Source organism: Saccopteryx bilineata, chromosome 1, assembly GCF_036850765.1.
Source record: "Saccopteryx bilineata isolate mSacBil1 chromosome 1, mSacBil1_pri_phased_curated, whole genome shotgun sequence".
Lineage (NCBI taxonomy): Eukaryota > Metazoa > Chordata > Mammalia > Chiroptera > Emballonuridae > Saccopteryx > Saccopteryx bilineata.
In genome coordinates, this window is record NC_089490.1 from 344,250,719 (window position 1) to 344,270,703 (window position 19,985).

Here is a 19,985-nt window from a genome sequence, read left to right on the forward strand (position 1 = left end):
TCCTTTACATAAAAGCCTTAGATTAATAATGATCTTACAGAGACTTGTGAGTCCTTTTAAATATCTAAACGTGTGAAATATTCACAATAATATTTTCTATACATTTTCATGAATGAAAAAAAATAAGTTACACGGCCCAGCTCACATCCTTGTCAAATCTTAACAAAATTTTGTACATTTTCTACCGTTTTATGGCTTATAAATACTTCACATCCATTAACACTGAATTCCTGCCTGACCAGGAGGTGGGTCAGTGAATAGAGCATCAGACTGGGACGTGGAGGATCCAGGTCCGAAACCCCAAGGTTGCCAGCTTGAGCACAGACTAACCAGCTTGAGCGTGGGATAGCTGGCTTGAGCATGGGATCATAGACATGACCCCATGGTTCCTGGTTTGAGCCCAAAGGTCACTGGCTTGAACTCAAGTTTGCTGGCTTGAGCCCAAGAATGCTGGCTTGAGCAAGGGGTCACTTATTCTGCTAGAGCCCCCCGTTCAAGGCACATATGAGAAAGCAATCAATGAACAACTAAGGTGCCACAACAAAGAACTGATGCTTCTCATCACTCTCCTTTCCTGTCTGTCTGTCCCTATCTGTCCCTCTCTCTGTCTCTCTCTGTCTCTGTCACAAAAAACAAACAAACAAACAAAAATCCACTGAACTCCCAAAGTAAGCTTGTAAAGGGTGTATATCCCATTTACTAGAGAAATTCAGGCTCAAAAGATTAAATGGGCCCTGGCCAGTTAGTGCAGTTGGTTAGAGCATTGTCCCAAATGCCAAACTTGTAGGTTCAAGGCAGGACAAGAGTGAACCAGTGAATGCCTAAGAGGAACAACAAATCGATGTCTCTCTCTCCCTTCCACTCTCTCTAAGATCAAATTTAAAATATAAAAAATTAAAAAGATAAAAAAAATTTAAAAAAAAGAATATGATTAAATGACTTGTCTTCAGTTGCTCAACCAGTAACGGACAGAACTGGACCCAAGCCTATCAGTTATACCAGGCTGCCTCCAAAGTCTACAGCAGGGGTCCCCAAACTACAGCCCGCAGGCCACATGCGGCCCCCTGAGGCCATTTATCCGGCCCCCGCTGCACTTCTGGAAGGGGCACCTCTTTCATTGGTGGTCAGTGAGAGGAGCATAGTTCCCATTGAAATACTGGTCAGTTGGTTGATTTAAATTTACTTGTTCTTTATTTTAAATATTGTATTTGTTCCCATTTTGGTTTTTTTACTTTAAAATAAGATCTGTGCAGTGTGCATAGGGATTTGTTCATAGTTTTTTTTATAGTCTGGCCCTCCAATGGTCTGAGGGACAGTGAACTGGCCCCCTGTGTAAAAGGTTTGGGGACCCCTGGTCTACAGCAATTACATGTTTCTGCTATAATTACAAGGTTTAATATAATATCTCTGTATCCTGATGAGACTTATTGAAGAAAGTCACAAAGGCATCTGTATCCATCTATTTATTAAAGAGTTTAATTGTAATATATAATGTTCAAGTCAAGAGGTTGAACATATTCATTTCTTCACTCCACAAATATAAGCCCCTATTATGGGGCTTAGGTACTGTGTTAGGGAGAGCTTACAGTTTTCATGGAAAAGTGAGACATTTTAAAGCAGAAAAATTAATGTTTTTTCAGCTCATGGATGAAAATTTAATTGCATGATCTGACATTTTAATTTTATTTATTTTAGAGAGGAGAGAGAGAGAGAAAGAAAGAAAGGGAGAAAAAAATAGAGAGAGAGAGAGAGAAGTGGGGAGGAGCAGAAAGCATCAACTCCCATATGTGCCTTGACCAGGGAAGTCAGGGTTTCAAAACAGTGACCTCAGCATTCCACGTGGATGCTTTATCCACTGTTACCACCACAGGTCAGGCCTGACCTGACATTTTAAATTCTTAAGAAAGCTATTAACAAACATTTACATAGTACTTTAGAATGTATAAAGTTATTACTTTATTTAATTTGATCCTCAAAACAAACCTATTCCAAAAGCCAACTTCAAAGCTAAGGAAAGTGAAAGTCAAAATTAACTAATTTGTCCTAATATATACAAGATCACACAGCATGTACAAGGCCATGTCAGGATTCAAGCACAAGGTACTAATCTACAGTCTTTCAACTTTGTAAATAAATTCTCTTATTCATGTGTTGATTTGGATTTAAATGTCCTGTTTCATTTTTTGTTTAAAAATTTCCACAAAATTAAAATAATTAAGTAAAACATTTGCTTATTTTATCATAATTATTAATAATTTAAAATTTTAAAGTTAAATATAGTAATTTAAATATCTTAGTGATTTTATTCTCTTTCTAACTGATGGTTATAATTTTTTTTTTTTGTAAAATTTTTTCATTTTATTTATTCATTTTAGAGAGGAGACAGAGAGGGACAGAGAGAAACAGAGAGAGAGGAGAGAGGAGCTGGAAGCATCAACTCCCATATGTGCCTTGACTAGGCAAGCCCAGGGTTTCGAACCAGCGACCTCAGCATTTCCAGGTCGATGCTTTATCCACTGCACTACCACAGGTCAGGCATAAATGTTTCTTAAACATTTGTTGAATTACATATTTTTAACCTGATAATTTCAAACAGTTTTTTGACCTGTCCTCTTTCCGCCATCTTTCCATGCCACCATAATGGTGGCATGAATGTCCTGGCTGAAGAGTATCAGTAAGGTCGAAAAGAGAGGCGAATTCCAGGTTCTCATTAGGCTGTGTTCCAAAGTCATCGTCTGCTTTCTAATCGTGATGATGAAGCATAGTTATATGAACAAATTTGAAATTATTGATGACCACAGAGCTGAGGAAATTGTTGTGAACCTCACAAGCAGGTTAAACAAGTGTGAAGTAATCAGCCTTGGATTTGATGTGCAACTCAAAGCTCCAGAAAAATGGCAGAACAACCTATTTCCATCCTATCAGTTTGGTTTCATTGTATTGACAACCTCAGCAGCCATCAAGGACCATGAAGAAGCAAGATGAAAACACATAGGAGGAAAAATCCTGGGATTCTTTTTCTAGGGATGTAATACATATATGCAAATAAAATGTTGCAAAGGAAAAAGAAAAACGGTTTTTGGCAAATAAAAATCATTCATATCATTTAGTCAGCCTCCAGATCAATATAAATAATGAAAAATAATTAAACTTAATTTGTATTTTCTAAACATGGAATTCTTTTAGAAAATAGATAATTGGCCCTGGCAGGTTGGCTCAGCGGTAGAGCGTCGGGCTGGGTCGGCCTGGCGTGCGGGAGACCCGGGTTCTATTCCCGGCCAGGACACATAGGAGAAGCACCCATTTGCTTCTCCACGCCCCCCCCTTCCTCTCTGTCTCTCTCTTCCCTTCCCGCAGCCAAGGCTCCATCGGAGCAAAGATGGCCCGGGCGCTGGGGATGGCTCCTTGGCCTCTGCCCCAGGAGCTGGAGTGGCTCTGGTCGCGGCAGAGCCACGCCCCGGAGGGGCAGAGCATCGCCCCCTGGTGGGCAGAGCGTGGCCCCTGGTGGGCGTTCCAGGTGGATCCCGGTCGGGCGCATGCGGGAGTCTGACTGTCTCTCCCCGTTTCCAGCTTCAGAAAAATACAAAAAAAAGTAAATTAAAAAAAAGAAAAAGAAAATAGATAATTAAGTAGTTGTTAATGTTTAGCAGCATCTCATTCTTTAACAATGTAAGCAATTAAATATTTGCTTCAAAAGAACACATTAAGTAAAAAATATGTTTATAGATTTATTTCATTTAACTTTAATTCTTAAACAGTTGTTTAAATTAGATCAAATTCCTAGTTCCACCCAAATCCTTTGGGCCAAGTGCCCCTGGACCAAAACATTTCTCCAGGGTACTTGCTCTCCATCTGTCAGCTTTTAAAGGTCTGAAAAAAAAAGGCTGCTTTAAAGAAAACCAAAGAAAATGAGATAGTTCAGCAAAAAACATGTATGTCCACAGCAAACAGAGGTTTCTCTGTGATCCAACTAAAATAGCAGTTTGTTACACCCACACACATATACAACTGAAATATTTCCCATTGACCTTTAATCTAAATACTGAATTTCTAGTTTTTAAGCTTGATTTTAATTTTATTTAAAAATTGAAGAGAATAAAGGTGAAAAAATTACAAATTAAATAATAAAAAATAAAGCAGAAGAGTATTAACATCTATTGTTTATATGCCTAAAGCTGTTAGTGACTTTATTTACTTTATTAAATGCATAGGAAGAATTAACATCATTAAAATGTCCACACTACTCAAAGACTTCAAACCATAAAAACCCAGAAGAGCCAGACTGGTCGTAGCCCAGTGGATAGAGCGTTAACCTGGGACACTGAGGTCCCAGGTTCAAAACCACAAGGTCACCAGCTTCAGCAATGGGTCGTTGGCTTGAGCTGAGTCCAAGGTCGTTGGCTTGAGCAAGGGATCACTGGCTTGGCTGGAGCCCCCAGGTCAAGGTATGAATGAGAAGCAATCAATGAAGAACTAAAGTGATGCAACTACAAGTCAATGCTTCTCATCTCTCTCCCTTCATATCTGTCTCTTTCCCTGTCCCTCTCTCTCTTTTGCTTAAAAAAAAAATACAAGATGAAAACATGGGCAGTATAATCTAGTAAAAGGCGAAAGATTTATGCGATCTGAAGAGAAACCAGAGTATTGGCAATATAATCTAGGACATCTATTACAGCAGTATTTTTTCTGACATGTCATCCCAGGCAAGGGAAACAAACAAATGGTACTACATTGTTGGTACTACAATGGTACTACAACTAAAAAGTTTTTGCAAAGGAATCCATCAACAAAATAACAAGACAGCCCTGGCCAGTTGGCTCAGCGGTAGAGCGTCGGCCTGGCGTGCGGGGGACCTGGGTTCGATTCCCGGCCAGGGCACGTAGGAGAAGCGCCCATTTGCTTCTCCACCTCTCCCTCCTTCCTCTCTGTCTCTCTCTTCCCCTCCCGCAGCCGAGACTCCATTGGAGCAAAGATGGCCCAGGCGCTGGGGATGGCTCCTTGGCCGCTGCCCCAGGCGCTAGAGTGGCTCTGGTCGCGGCAGAGCGACGCCCCGGAGGGGCAGAGCATCGCCCCCTGGTGGGCAGAGCGTAGCCCCTGGTGGGCGTGCTGGGTGGATCCCGGTCGGGCGCATGCGGGACTCTGTCTGACTGTCTCTCCCCGTTTCCAGCTTCAGAAAAAATACAAAAAAAAAAAATAACAAGACAACTCACTGAATGAAAGAACATATTAGTCAATGATACATCTGGTAAGGGGTTAATATACAAAATTTATAAATAACTTATAGAATTTAGCACCAAAAAAACAAACAATCCAATTAGCCTGGCTGGTGGTGGTGCAGTGGATAGAGCACCAGCTTGGGATGCTGAGGTCAGAGATTCGAAACCCCAAGGGTGCCTGCTTGATCATGGGCTCATCCAGCTTGGATGCAGGATTGCCAGCTTGAGCACAGGATTATCAACATGATCCTGAAGTCACTGGCTTAAGCCCAAGGTGGCTGGCTTGAGTAAGGGATCACTTGCTTGGCTGGGGCCCCCCAGTCAAGGCACATATGAGAAGCAATCAAAGAACAACTAAACTACAAGTTGATGCTTCTCAACTCTCTCTCCATCCTCTCTCCATCTCCCTTCCTGTCTCTCTGCCTCTCTCTCTCTCTCAAAAAAAAAATAAATAAATAAATAAAAGGCAAAGGACCTGAATAGACACTCTCCAAAGAAGAAATATAGATGGCCAGTAGATATGAAAATATGCTTGAGGTCACTAATCATCAAATAAATGCAAATTAAAATCACAATGAGATATCACCTCACACCTGTCAGTATGTCCAGCATCAATAAATCAACAAACAAGAGTTGGTGAGGGTGTGGAGAAAAGAGAACCCTATTAGTGAGAATGCAGGTTGGTACGGCCACTGTGGAAAACAGTTTGGAGGTTCTTCAAAAAATTAAACATGAAATTGCCTTATAATCTAGTAATTCCACCTCTGGTAATATATCTGAAGAAAACTGAAACATCGATTCAAAAATATATATGCACCCCTATGTTCATTGCAGCCTCATTTATAACAGCCAAGATTTGGAAGCAGCTCAATGCCCATCAGTAGATGAGAGATAAAATAGTTCTGTCACATTTACACAATGGAATACTACTTAGGTGTAAAAAAAAGAAGAGAATATATCTTTTGCAACAGCATGGATGGATCCGGAGTACATTATTTTAAGTGAAATAAGCTAAAGACAAATACCATATGATTTCACTTATATGTGGAATCTAACAAACAAAACTAACTCATAGATACAGAAAACAGTATGGTCATTACCAGAGGGAAAGGAAAGGAGGTAGAAGAAAGTAAAGGGAGCCTGACCAGACAGTGGCACAGTGGATAGAGCGTCAGCCTGGGGTGCTTAGGATCCAGGATCAAAACCCCCAAGGTCACCATCTTGAGCACAGGCTCATAGACATGACCTCATGGTCGCTGGCTTGAGCAAGGGGTCACTGGCTTGGCTACAGCCCCCTGGTCAAGGCACATATGAGAAAGCAGTCAATGAACTAAGGTGCCACAACTATGAGTTGATGCTTCTCATCTCTCTCCCTTCCTGTCTGTCTGTCCCCATCTGTCCCCTGTCCCTCACAAAATAAAAAGGGAGAGATAAATGGTGATGGAGGAGACTTGACTTGGAGTGGTGAATATACAATACAATAGACAGATGATGTATTATTATAGAATTGTACGTCTGAAGCCTATATAATTTTATTAACCAATGTCACCCCAATAAATTCAATAAAAATAAAAAAAAAATTAAGAGTATGAAAATGAAAAAATTATACAAATTAAATTTTTGCCTGACCTGTGTTGGCACAGTGGATCAAGTGTCAACCTGAAATGCTGAGATGGCCTGTTCAAAACCCCAGGTTTGCCTGGTCAAAGCACATAGGATGCTTCCTGCTCTTCCCTCCCTTCTTTCTCTCTCTGTCTCTCTTTCTCTCAATTTCCCCTCTCTAAAATGAATAAAATCTTAATAAAAAATGCAGAAAAAAATTTTTTTAAAGTAAAGCAGAAGAGTACTAATATAGGGTGGGGCAAAAATAGGTTTACAGTTGTTCATATGGAAAATAACATAATAACTAATAAATAATAATATAAACTTTCACATACAACTGTAAACCTACTTTAAACTGTAAATCAGGTAGGCAACTATAGTTGTGAGTACACGGAAGCGTTTATTTATTATTTATTTGATTTTAAAGAAAGAGGAGGGGAGAGAGGAAGGAGAAAGAGAGATTTGTTGTTCCACTTAATAATGCATTCATTGGTTGATTCTTGAATGTGCCCTGATGGGGACAAGCCACAACCTTGGCATATAGGGACAACACTCTAACCAAGATAACCGGCCAGGGTCAAGTTCATTCTTGTATTATTATTTATTAATTATTCTATTATTTATTTGTATAACAACTGTAAACTATAAAAAAATTTACAACTGTAAACTGTAAATTGAATTCCTACTGTGTGCCAAGCACTCTTGGTACAATATGATACAAATGGGAACACAATGACATAAATAAATAATATAAAACAGTTATATAGGAAGAGTTGAGGGAGCCCAGAATAAGAAGCAAGTCTATTTGGAAGAATCAGGGAAGGCTTCAAGGAGAAAGTAATATTTCAGCTGGGCCTATAAAAGGTTGAGGTTGAATAGGAGTAACTGAAATTATAGATATCAATCCTTGTATGTGGAGTTGGGGGAACAGAGTGTGGGGGGGGTGGAAGTGAGGGATTAAATTCCCGATTCCATAAAAAAACCACTTGCAGGTTTTTCATAAAGAGTAGCTTCTCCAAAGCTACCACATTTCCCCATGTATAAGACATACCTTTTTTGGAAAAATTTGGGGTCTAAAAACTGGGTGCGTCTTATACAGTGGTTGTAGATTTTTTAACTTGCATTTCCCGCTTTTCCCCTCCAGCTTGTTTTTGTGCTCATTGTTGAAGACAGTGATTCATCATCAGACACAGATTAGGACAAGCTAATGGATGGGAGTTTTGACAGTGATGAGGAGTTGTATGAATTTTAAGATGAATAAAACTTGAGTTCAATAACTTTATGTAATATATTTTTTTTTTCAAATTTTGGGCCCCAAAATTAAGGTGCGTCTTATACATGGGGAAATACGTTACTTTATAATACTAAAAGAATCACAGTGATAATATGCAAAGCCAGACTGTATCGACAGCTAAAGAAATTAAGCCCTGCACCATCAGATTCCAGTTTTCTTGTCAGGTCCAGCTCATTTTTATGATCTCATTGCCCACTATTTTTCACCCTCCACTCTCCCATTAACCTTTTTTTTTTTTTGCAGTGAAGTCAGGGAGACAGGGACAGATAGATACAAAGGGAGAGAGATGAGAAGTATCAACTCTTCGTTTGTGGCATCTTAGTTGTTCATTGATTGCTTTCTCATATGTGCCTCGACCGGGGGGCTACAGCAGAGTGAGTGACCCTTTGCTCAAGCCAGCGACCTTGGGCTCAAGCCAGTGACCATGAGGTCATGTCTATGATCTCATGCTCAAGCCAGCAACCCCATGTTCAAGCTGGTGAGTTCACACTCTAGCTGGATGACCCTGCGCTCAAGCTGGCAACCTCAGAGTTTCGACCCTGGATCTTCTGTGTCCCAGTCTGATGCTCTACCCACTGCACCACCACCTGGTCAGGTCCTATTAACCTTTCTATTCAAGACTAACTTATCATTCATCTCCCATTTTCAAAGCCTATCTTTGTTTTCATTATATTTATATATAATACCTGTGGCTCTCTTACAAAACTCTACTAATTCTTCAAAGTCCTGCTCAACAGTCACCTCTTCAATGAAGGTTTCACTAATGTTAAGACAAAAATCAATTTTTCCCTTTTCTATTTTCTGATGCCCTTGTTCACATCATTATTCAGAGCATCATTACTGCTTTATAGGTAATGACTAATTTGTGTTTTCTCTGCCAGATTCTACTTTTTTGAGAGTAAACGGTATCATTAACTTCCTCATGCTCTCAGAGCACTACACTTGGCACAGAGCTCTCAGCAGACTCTGGAATTAGTATTCATTATGTGCCATGGGGGTGTATTTTACTCCCATGTGCCACAGTTACCTCATACATAGAACCTAAAACATCAAATTCCTTGCAGTTCCAAAAAATTGCAGGAACATTTTATGACATACTTCCAGGACCATTTTGACCATGAAAATATAGTCAGAAGTACTAAATTGATATTTAAGATAGAAAACTTGGTGATAGGTTAAAATTAAAAAGGTAGAAAAGTACCATGCAAATACAAGCACAAGAAAGCTGTATAGTTACATTAATGTCAGACAAAATAGACTTTAGAATTTAGGATATTGCCGGAGCAGGCGGTGGCACAGTGGATAGAGCAACGGACTAGGATGCAGAGAACCCAGGTTCAAAACTCTGAGGTCACTGGATTGAGCATGGGCTCACTAGCTTGAGTGCAGGGTCACTGGCTTGAGCGTGGGATCATGGACATGACCCCATGGTCACTAGCTTGAAGCCCAAGGTCGCTGGCTTGAGCCCAAGATTGCTGGCTTAAACAAAGGGTCACTAGCTATGCTAGAACATCCAGTCAGGGCACATATGGAAAAGCAATCATTGAACAACTAAGGTGCCACAACAAAGAACTGATGCTAATCATCTCTCTCCCTGTCTGTCTGTCCCTATCTGAACCTTTCTCTGACTCTGACTCTGTCAAAAAAAAAAAAAAATTAGGATACTGCCACTGAAATAAGAAGACATTTCATAATGATAAAATGTTAATACTTTAAGTTTATATGACATTCTTAAAGTATAGATGCCTAAAAATCAGCATTGAAACATACAAAGAACAAAGAAGATATACAAAGAAATATACTAGTGTATTTGGTGATTCCAATACTCTTCTTAATTAGTCAAAGCAGACAGAAATATCAATAAATATACAGAAGACCGGAACAAAACTATAAATCAGTTTGACCTGACTGACATAGAATAATACATGCATACACAACAGAATATATATTCTTTTCATGCGCATATGGACCATTCACCAACTAAAACATATGAAGAGCCATAAAACCAGACAATAAATTTTTAAAAATTTATATTAAAAATGTATTCTCTAAATATAATGAAATTAAACCAGAAATCAAAAACAAAAACATACCTTTAAAATACCAAATATTTAGAAATTAGAGCCTAGCCAGTGGTGGCGCAATAGATAAAAAGCATTGACCTGGAACAATGAGGTAGCCAGTTCAATACCTTGGGCTTGCTGAGTCAAAGCATATATGACAAGCAATCAATGAACAACTAAAGTGAAGCAATTATAAGTTGATACTTTTCATACCCCCTCCTCTCTCTGTAAAATTATTAAATAAAATCTTTGAAAAAAAAGTTAAACAATACAATTCTACATAACCCATAGCTTACTTCTTCTTTTCCTGCAATTTCTTCTTTAACTTATAAGTTATTTAGAAGAAATCGCAGGAAAAATAGAAATAAAACATTCAAAATTTGTGGTATAGCAATAAAAAGTGCTAAGAAGCCTGACCAGGCGGTGGTGCAGGGAATAGAGCATCGGACTGGGATGCGGAGGACCCAGGTTCGAGACCCTGAGGTTGCCAGCTTGAGTGCGGGCTCATCTGGTTTAAGCAAAGCTCACCAGCTTGGATCCAAGGTCGTTGGCTAGAGCAAGGGGTTACTCGGTCTGCTGTAGCCCCACGGTCAAGGCACATATGAGAAAGCAATCAATGAACAACTAAGGTGTCGCAACGAAAAACTAATGATTGACGCTTCTCATCTCTCTCTGTTCCTGTCTGTCTGTCCCTATCTATCCCTCCCTCTGACTCTCTCTCTGTCTCTGTAAAAAATAAAAATAAGAAAAAAAAAGTGCTAAGAAAAAAACTTATAACTTTAAATCCTTCTATTAAAAAGAAAGGTCTTGCCCAACCTGTGGTGGTACAGGGAATAGAGAACTGACCCAGAACGTTGAGGTTGCCAGTTCAAAACCTGGGGCCTGCCTGGTCTAGGCACATATAAGAAGCAATCAATGAACAACTAAAGTAAAGTAATTATGAGCTGATGCTTCTCACTCCCTCTTTCCTCCTCTCTCTAAAATCAACAAATAATTTTTTAATTAAAAAAGCTAAAAAGGTCTAAAATTAGTATTCTAAACTTCTACCTAATAAAACTTTTTAAAAAATTGAATAAAAATAACTGAAAGAAAAAAGTAGAGAAAATTAACAAAGAAACAAGCTGTTCCTCTGAAATGATTATTAAAATTCAAAAACCATTAGGATGATTAATCAACAAAAAAGAAAGAATACATAAATTACCAGTATCAGGAATCAACTCATATTCTACAGACATTAAAAGAACTATAAGGGCCTGACCTGTGGTGGCGCAGTGGATAAAGCGTCGACTTGGAAATGCTGAGGTCGCCGGTTCGAAACCCTGGGCTTGCCTGGTCAAGGCACATATGGGAGTTGATGCTTCCAGCTCCTCCCCCCTATCTCTCTCTCCTCTCTGTCTCTCTCTGTCTCTCTCTCTCTCCTCTCTAAAATGAATAAATAAATAAAGAATAAAAAAAATAGAGTAGGCTTTACTCTAGGGCAGAAGTCAGAAAACTTTAAAAAAAAAAAAAAACTATAAGGAAATATGAGAAATAATTTTATGTCAATAAATTCAGAAACTTAGATGAAATGAACAAAGTCCTTGAAAATACAACCTATAAAAACTGATGCAAGAAACCTAATGAAAAAAAACTTACAGACAAGTATCTCCCATGAACAAAGATGCAAAAATCCTAAATACTGGCAAATCAAACATAAATAAATATATATAATGATACCTCATGTCCAAAAGGCCAGGGAAGCAAAGTTGGCTCAACATAAAAAATAAAATAAATCAATCATTTAATCATATTAATAGAACAGACAAAATAATGTGATCACTTCATAGATACGGAGTAACATTTGACAAAATTCAATACTCAATCATGATAAAATTTAGTAAGTCAAGAAAAGAAAAGAATTTCCTCAATCATACGAAGGATATCTACAAAAAACCTACAGCTAACATCATACCTAATAATGAAATATTGAGTGTTTTCCCCCTTTGATCAAGAAAATGCAAGGATTTCCACTCTACCACTTGCACTCAACATTGTAGTGAAAGGTACTAGCCAATGTAACAAGGCAAGAAAAAAATAAATGCATAAAGATCAGAAAGGAAAAAGTGAAACTTTCTATTCACAGATTACATGATTGTTTACTTAGTAACAAAAAATAAATCTAATAGGTGAATTTAACAAGCTAGAAGATTAAAGAAGGATAAAAATTTTATATCTATATGCTAGCAGCAATTAGAAAAATGAAATATTAAAAATACTATTTATAAGAGCATCAAAAATCATAAAATACTTAGAAATAAATTTAACAAGATGTTTAAGACCTCTACAGTGAAAACCATAAAACAGAAAAATTAAAGGAAATCTAAATAGAGAAATTTACCATGTTGGATTATAAGACTCATATTTTTAAGATAAGATGCCTGTTCCCCCCAAACTGGGATTACGATCAGGGTGTAATACAATGCCAATCATAATCCCAATAGACTTTTTTTTCCCTTAAGTGAGAAGCACCAAGGCAGAGAGAAAGACTCCCACATGTGCCCCAACAGGGATCCACCCAGCAAGCCCCTTATGGGATGATGCTCTGCCCATCTGGCGGCCCTTGCCCTATTGCTCCACAACCAAGCTATTTTAGTGCCTGAGGTGAGGCGATGAAGCCATCCTCAGCGCGCCGGGCCAACTTGCTCCAACCAAGCCATGGCTGCAGGCGGGGAAGAGAGAGAGAGAAAGAGAGAGAGAGAGAGAGAGAGAGAGGGAGAAAGAGAGAGAGAAAAGGGAGAGGAGGAAGGATGTAGAAGTAGATGGTTGCTTCTCCTGTGTGCCCTGACTGGGAATCAAACCTTGGACATCAACACTACAGGCTGATGTTCTAATGCTGAGCCAATCAACCAGGGCCCCAATAGACTTTTTAAAAATAAAAATTAATGTATTAGGTATCTATTTTACATAACAAATTACCCCAAAATTTAGAGTCAGAAATGTGAAAGCAGTTCAGACTTGGGATCTTCTATAAATCCAGATCTAAAGTAACCTGAAGGCCTGAATGGGGCTGGAGTATACACTTCCAAGATGGCTAATTCATATGGCTGTTGGGTAGGGACCTGTTTCTTACCACACATATCTCTCTCAATGATGAGAGAGCTGGCTTCCTCCAGAGTGAGTAAGAAATAAAGCCAAGAGAGAAGCAGCCATGCCTTTTATAACCTAGTATCTGGTCTCACCCCATTACTTTTATTAGAAGCAAGTCACTAGATTTGGCCAATATTCAAGGGAAAGGGAAGGTTAAGTTCCACCTCATAAACAGAGAAGTAGCAAAGGATTTGTGCACATCTTTTAAAACCACTATAAATGACAAGCTGATTCTAAAATTTATATGGGAATGCATAAGACCCAGAATATTCAAAACAATCTTTCAAAAGAATCAAGTTGGAAGACTTTCAGTAGTTGACTTCAAGACCTACTATAAAGCTGTATTTATCAAGACTTTGTGGTAATGGTACAAAGATACACAAATTAATCAATATATTAGAGAGCCCAGAAATAGACCAATATGTACTGTCCACTGATTTTTGACAATGGAGGAAAAGTAACCCAACAGGGAAAGAAAAGTCTTTTCAGCAAATAATGCTGTAACTAGATATGCATATGGGAAATAAATAAATCTCAAATCCTACTCACATCATATATGACAATAAATTTGAGATGGATATAAACCTAAATATAAAGCCATAACTTTATGTATTCTAACCCTGGCCAGATATCTTGGTTGGTTAGAGGATCATTCTGATACACAAAGGTTGCCGGTTTGATCCCGGTCAGGGCACATATAGGACGAGATTAATGTTTGTTTCTCTCTCTCTCACTCTCTCTCCCTCTTTCCCCCTTCCTCTGTCTCTAAAATTAATAAATAACATTTTTTAAAAAAGATTGTTTATATCTTCTGGAAGAGAACATGGAAGAATATCTTCACAACATAAGGGTAAACAGGTTTTTAAATAGGATAAGGAAGGCAATAACTATAAAAGAAAAAGCTGACAAATTAGACTCTATCAAAATTTAAAACTCCTCATTAAAAGACACCTCTAAGAAATGAATAGAAAAACATAGAGGGGGAGAAAAGAGTCACAAAACATTCATCTGACAAAAGGAGCTATTTTCAGAATATTTAAGGAACCTCTAAAACAATAATGCGAAGACAACCATTTTTTTAAATGGGCAAAAGATCTGAAAAGACACATCACAAAACAAGAGATCTAAATGGCCAAGAAGCACATAAAAATGTACTCAATATCTTTAGTCATCCATAAATGTTAATTAAAACTACAATGAGTCCAGAATGAATAGAATTTTTTAAAAATGACAACACCAAATGTTGCTGAGAATGTGGAACACCCAAAATTTCTATGAGAATGAAAAAGATTACATCACTTCAGGAAAAAGTCTTGCAATCCCTTATAAAACTAAATATAAACTAACCCTACACTTGGCAGTTCCACTCCTAGGTATTTATCCAAAAAAGGTAAAACATATGTTCACAAAAAAGACTTGTATAAGAATGTTCATAGCAGTTTTATTCATAATAGCCAAAACTGAAAACATCCTAAGTGTCCATCATTAGGAGAATAGATAAATAATCTATGGTAATATTCATATAATGAAATACTACCCAATAATTAAAAGGAACAATCTAATAAAACAGCATAAATAAATCTAATTTCTCACAAGCATGAATCTTAAATGAATTACTAAAGATTTAAAATGTTTTCAGTTTTAACTTCTAATACAGTAAACACCAAGAGATTTAACAAAGTTTTTCAGGGTTCTCAATTTTTAAATGTGTGAAGGGGTCATGAGTCTACAAAGGTAGTTTGATCTAATAAAAGTTGAATATGGGCATGCCCTACAGTATAACAATTACTCTCCTAAATACACACTGAAATTCTTAAACATTGTATGTTCCACAAGATGCACAAGAACGTTCATAGCATTATCTGTTATAGCAAAACCTGGAAACAAAATATCCGATAATCGAAGATAAATTGATAAATTCATACAGGGAAGCAAACCTAAACAGTATATATATTTTTAATTTTAAAAAAATTTATTGGGCCTGACCTGTGGTGGTGCAGTGGATAAAGCGTCGACCTGGAAATGCTGAGGTCGCCGGTTCGAAACCCTAGGCTTGCCTGGTCAAGGCACATATGGAAGTTGATGCTTCCAGCTCCTCCCCCCTTCTCTCTCTCTGTCTCTCTCTCCTCTCTCTCTCTCCTTTCTAAAATGAATAAATAAAATAAAATTTAAAAAAATGTATTGATTTTATGTGCTTTTTTTTTTTTTTTTTTTGTATTTTTCTGAAGTTGGAAACAGGGAGGCAGTCAGACAGCGCCCGACAGGGATCCACCGGCATGCCCACCAGGGGGCGATGCTCTGCCCATCTGGGGCGTTGCTCTGTTGCAACCAGAGCCATTCTAGCATCTGAGGCAGAGGCCATGAAGCCATCCTCAGCGCCCGGGCCAACTTTGCTCCAATGGAGCCTTGGCTGTGGGAGGGGAAGAGAGAGACAGAGAAGAAGGAGAGGGGGAGGGGTGGAGAAGCAGATGGGCACTTCTCCTGTGTGCCCTGGCCGGGAATCGAACCTGGGACTCCTGCACACCAGGCCAACGCTCTACCACTGAGCCAACCGGCCAGGGCCTTATTTATTGATTTTAGAGAGAGAGGAAAGGAGAAAAGGAAACACCAATTTGCTGTTGCACTTATTTATGAATTCATTTCTTGTTGTGCCCTGACTGGGGATTGTTCCTAGCCAGGGCCCTAAACAGTATATTTTTAAGAATGCTTAAGTGGTAAAAATCTAGGAAATAATAAACACTAAACTAAGGACAGTGGTTACACCTGGAAAAAAAGGGAAAAGATGGGATCAGGCAAGGGCACATTGGGGGGTTCAATGTTTATTTAATGACTGCTCTTAACCAAAATATCATCTTCTTTATCAAAGTCATAATTCACTTTAATTATCTGATTGGCAAAACTAACTGAATCTACTCCAATGATCAAAGGGCTATCAGACAACAAAGTAGACATGCTTTCCTGTCTGCCTTAAAACAAACAAACAAAAAAGTGAGGGCAAGAGGTGTAACTGCTACCCAGCAGGTAATATTTCATTTTGGGAACATTATCTTATCTAGAATCTCTCCTTATTGTTTCGTATGAATGAATAAATGAGTGAATGTCAGTCATAAAAACAGTTCTTAGAGCTGTACCTAGATCTTAACATGCGTAATTTTGTTTTGTTTTCTGGCTCCATCCAGTCTACCAACTTGCTGTTAAAAGCATCTAACTCTGTAATATTAAAGAACTTTAAGAGCAATAATAGTACACACCTATAATGAGTCAAATGTTTTTCTAGCTCTGCAACTAAATTATTGAGTGAAATCTCTCTTTTATGTCTTATGAGTACATCACAGGGATAAATAAAATGATGCTCATAGGCCCTGGCCATGTCATTCCAATATGCCAAGGTTGTGGGTTTGATCCCTGGTCAGGGCACATACAAGAATCAACCAATGAAGGCCCTGGCCGGTTGGCTCAGTGGTAGAGCGTCGGCCTGGTGTACAGAAGTCCCGGGTTCGATTCCCGGCCAGGGCACACAGGAGAGGCGCCCATCTGCTTCTCCACCCCTTCCCCTCTCCTTCCTCTCTGTCTCTCTCTTCCCTTCCCGCAGCGAGGCTCCATTGGAGCAGGGATGGCCTGGGCGCTGGGGATGGCTCCTTGGCCTCTGCCCCAGGCCCTGGAGGGGCAGAGCATCACCCCCTGGTGGGCGTGCCGGGTGGATCCCGGTCAGGCGCATGCGGGAGTCTGTCTGACTGTCTATCCCCATTTCCAGCTTCAGAAAAATACAAAAAAAAAAAAAAAAAAAAAAAGAATCAACCAATGAATGCATTAAATAAGTAAAACAACAAATTGATGTTTCTCTCTCTCTCTCTCTCTCTCTCCTTCTTCCCCTCTCTTTCTAAAGTCAATTTTTTAAAATGATGCTTGATGGGGTCAGGGAGGAGAGGATGATGGGGTCAGGAAAGAGAGAGAGGGGGTTGGAGGAGGGGAGGGGCATAAAGAAAACCAGTTACAAGGTGATGGAAGACAATTGAACTTTGGGTGATGGGAATGCAGCATAATCAAATGTCAAAATAACCTGGAGATGTTTTCTCTGAACATATGTACCCTGATTTATCAATGTCACCCCATTAAAATTAATATTAATAAAAAAATAAAGAAATGGAAAAATAAATAAATAAATAAATATAAAAATGATGCTTACAAAATTCCTTGAAATCTTCAGATAGGAGGGCCTTTAAAAGTATTAAACCTTATTATTATGTTTTAAAGTCTCATCTTCTAAGAATAAAAGGTATTGTGTAATTTGGTATACTCTGAGTTTACACAACAGGAAATCAAAATTACTCAAAACTCAACTTCAGACACTGTTTCAGTTATCTATTGCTGAACAACAACCACCCCAAAACTGCATGGCTTTAAAGAACAACCTTTTTTCATTTTTATTGATTTTTTTTAAGAGAGAGAGGAAAGAAGAGAGAAAGAGAAACACAGATTTGTTGTCCCACTATGGTTCATGCATGGTTCATGCATTCATTTGTTGATTTTGTATGTATCCTGACTAGGAATCAAACCCACAATCTTGGTGTATCCAGATGATGCTCTAGTCTAACCAACTGAGCTAACCAGCCAGGGACTTAAAAAACAATTTATTACAATCTATCACAAGAAAGCATGAACAATGACAAGTACATAGGAGGATAAGTATATATGTAAATAGCCTATTTTGGCAGGAATCCAGTACAAGAAAGTTAGGAAGTACTGCAGGGAAAAGGAGGAAGATTGAATAGTTTAGAGTAAATTGGTTACCATAATAAACTACAACTACACATATACCAGAATCACTAAAATTAAAAAGACTAATACCAAATGTTGACAAGAATGTGGCTCAAATGCTGTGAATGTAAAACAGTACAACCACTTTGGGAAAAGATCTGGGAGCTTTCTGTGATCCAGTTATTCCAACCCTTAGTATTTGCCTTATGAAAAGTGAAAATATATATACACAAGAAGACTTGTACAAGAATGTTCATAGCAGCTTTAGTTATAATTGTCAGAACCTGAAAACAGCCAGGTGCCCATCAACAGGAACATAAACTGTGGTATATTCATACAATGGAACACTACTCAGCAATAAAAAAGAAATCACCAATAGATGCAATGACATAGATGAATCTCAAAAATATTATGCTGGGTAAAAGAAGTCTTACACCAAATAGTTAATATTATATGATTCCACTTACACGAAGTTCTACAAAAGGCAAATCTAACCTATGGTAAAGGGGGAAAAGTCAGAATATTTTTGCTCCTGGGAACAAGGGGGAAGATAGAGGTGGGAATTAACAGGGAAGGAGAATGAGGAACTTTCCTGATTGATGGTGATGTTCCATTATCTTGATAGGGGTTTTGGTTACAAAGATGAATCCACTTCTCAAAATTCAGAATATATGCACTTAAGATGTGTGTATTACACTGAATATAAATTTTACAACAAAAGGAAAAAACAAAGACTTAAACTTTAGCGATATGTTGAAGTACTTAGGGGAAAGAGTACAGATGTCTGCAATTTACTTTGAAATATAAAGTAAAGAAGAAGAGATAAATGCATAGAAAAGTGATAAAAACAGGTAGAGTAAAATATTAATGGTAGAATCCAGGTAGTAGTAGGTCAACAGATATTCACTGCAAAATTCTTTCAACTTTGTTGTATGTGTGAAAATATTTATTTTAAAAAAAGGGATTTTCATGCCATCTTTAGAATTTGGCCTTTATCCTTCAGATAATAGAAAGTATTCAGAGAAAAAGAAGCACCTAATTCTGTAAGGAGTAATCAACCAAGGTTTATAGAGGTATCCACTGACTGAGAGAATGTAGCTACAAATGACAAAGAAAACAGTGCAAAAGCAATTCAGTTAAGGTTGTTTGGCATATTAGATACTCCAATTGACCTTCCCACTGAACACACCTAAAAATTCTGGTATATGCACAATATATTTAAACAAATGAAAGAGAGAAGGAAGAAAGGAGAAGGGAAGGAAGGTCCACTAAGGTGGAAAGTCAAGTAAGAGACTACCCCAAATAAAAGTTTAATCTCCCCACCCCACCACCCTGAAACTCTGTTTTCTCTTAAGGCCTTTCAACTGACTGGATGAAGCACAGCTACATTATTGAGAGTAATCTTTACTTAAAGTCAACTGATTGTAGATAATAACCACATTAAAAAATATCTTCACGCCTGACCAGGCAGTGGCGCAGTGGACAGAGCGTCGGACTGGGATGCGGAGAACCCAGGTTCAAGACCCTGAGGTCACCAGCTTGAGCGCAGGCTCATCTGGTTTGAGCAGAAGCTCACCAGCTTTGACCCAAGGTCGCTGGCTTGAGCAAGGGGTTACTCGGTCTGCTGAAGGCCCACGGTCAAGGCACATATGAGAAAGCAATCAATGAACAACTAAGGTGTCGCAACGAAAAACTGATGATTGATGCTTCTCATCTCTCTCCGTTCCTGTCTGTCCCTCTGACTCTCTGTCTGACTCTCTGTCTCTGTAAAAAATAAATAAATACATAAATATCTTCATAAAACACTTAAATTAGTATTTAATTAAATGACTGGATACTAGGGCCTAGCCAAGTTCACACGTAAAACTGACCATCACACAGATAAGGAAGCCACAACTGTAACAGAGCATGATTTATTTTTTAAAA

General features: G+C 38.4%; 1 protein-coding gene and 1 pseudogene across 1 annotated transcript in view; one reads left to right on the forward strand and one right to left on the reverse strand.

Annotated features, from left to right (window-relative positions):
- Positions 1-19,985, reverse strand: part of ACER3 (alkaline ceramidase 3) — a 134,293-nt gene that overhangs the window by 101,691 nt on the left and 12,617 nt on the right. The gene's annotated exons all lie outside the window — the stretch shown is intronic.
- LOC136322286 (small ribosomal subunit protein uS8 pseudogene) lies at positions 2,653-3,024 on the forward strand (annotated as a pseudogene).